A 1735-nucleotide genomic window follows, 5' to 3' on the forward strand; every position below is an offset into this window, starting at 1 on the left:
TATTAGATAAAGGGTTGGAAGAAGAAGGAAACTCTCACAAGTAAAATATTATTTTTACACTGGCTTTCAAACAATTCAGGGTATTTAATTTTAGTAATAATATTATAGGAAAACAAAATAGCTTAGGATGTTTTTAAATCCGATCTGTTATAAATTCTTAACCAATATCATGACTACTTCCTCAGAAGTGTTTTATAAATATTTCTGCAAAAGATTTAAACAATAAGCAATGACTGTATGGAATTTATTGTATATACATATACCATTTATTTCTTAAGAAGTGAAATGTAAATATTATGCAAACGTGTAATAACTGCTCTATAATATAATATCAGATTATACTATATATAATAATATATAACATTTGGTATTTCAATTAGAAATTCTTAATTATTCAGTTGATACTTCTATTATTACAAAAATAAAACGATAATATTTGGTTCCTTAGCCATGGTGTGCCGACTCAAAATTTCCTAATTCGAATTATTCAAATCAGAAAAAAATTAATTCGAATCAACTCAAATCAACTCTATATATGGACAATTGAATCTAAACGTAATCAAAATTTATGATTTTGAAAAATTGTTGAGTTCAACATATTGTATCACAGTTAATTTCCTCGGCTTGATACAAGATTCGAATCAGCTTAATATGGTCTTGATTCGAATGATTCGAAATGCAAACTAAAACAGTTCAATATTATATCATGGTCATGTCATAAAATAGTCTAAAATTTCAATACAATTTGTAAATGATACTTAACTATTTCGCTATGAGCGTCGTCCATAGACGACATCTAATCAAAAGGACCTGTGTGCTTTGCTTGAATATTCAAATTTATCAGACTTTTTTTTTATTCTACTTTATTGTTATGTGTTACCGTTTTTCAGGAGCATATGGCTTAATTTTTGCTTATAATTGGAAAATTTGAAAATATTTTTGTGTAACAAATACTGGGGGGTTACTGGCAGCGTCATTCTTGCAGAAAATACTCAAGTAGAGGAAGAGTTAAAGGCAAAAAGCTTAAATTTTAACTCGTTTAAATTTATACAATGCAATTTATTAAAAATATTGGAGAAATATATATTTATATGAAAATGAAATATTGGTTTATTATATATTAATATGTCAATAATATATTTGTTAGACTCATTGATTTGAAAAAGGGTAGTGATTAATAACTATGTTTCAGAAGAATAATAATTGTTGATAATTAGTAACTCTATATTGAGAATATTTAATTATTTTAATGTTTTTAATATATAACTATTACTAATTCTATAATAAAATTTAAAAAGTATTCCTATTCCTACTAGCCCTCTATTTTTCGCCCCTTTTATTTCGTTCAGCAGAGCGTGCGTTCGACCACTATGAATAATCTCATACAGAGGATATGGATATTTATGTCAGTTTCGCAATCGTATTATATTTCAATGTGTTCATAAAGCTAATTAAGTACATTATAATAACTGAGCTATGCTCGAGCTTAATACTCTTTATGCTATTTTATTTGTCTTATTTTCTTGTTTTAATAATTGAAATCATGTGCGGTTGCCTATGTTCGTGAAAGGACAAAGAAGTAATATAGATTTTGCCTGGTGATAGTTATAGTGATATAATATTCCTAATAAAAAAATGGGAGAAGTTCAAAAAGGATATATTAGATATTCTGTAGATTTAATTATTTATATTATATGATTTAATATAAATATATGGTACTTAAAGCCAGTGTATT

The sequence above is a fragment of the Ctenocephalides felis genome, unplaced genomic scaffold (assembly GCF_003426905.1).
Source record: "Ctenocephalides felis isolate EL2017-DRISC unplaced genomic scaffold, ASM342690v1 CF-g0.4_SCAFFOLD_01170, whole genome shotgun sequence".
Taxonomy (NCBI): Eukaryota; Metazoa; Arthropoda; class Insecta; order Siphonaptera; family Pulicidae; genus Ctenocephalides; species Ctenocephalides felis.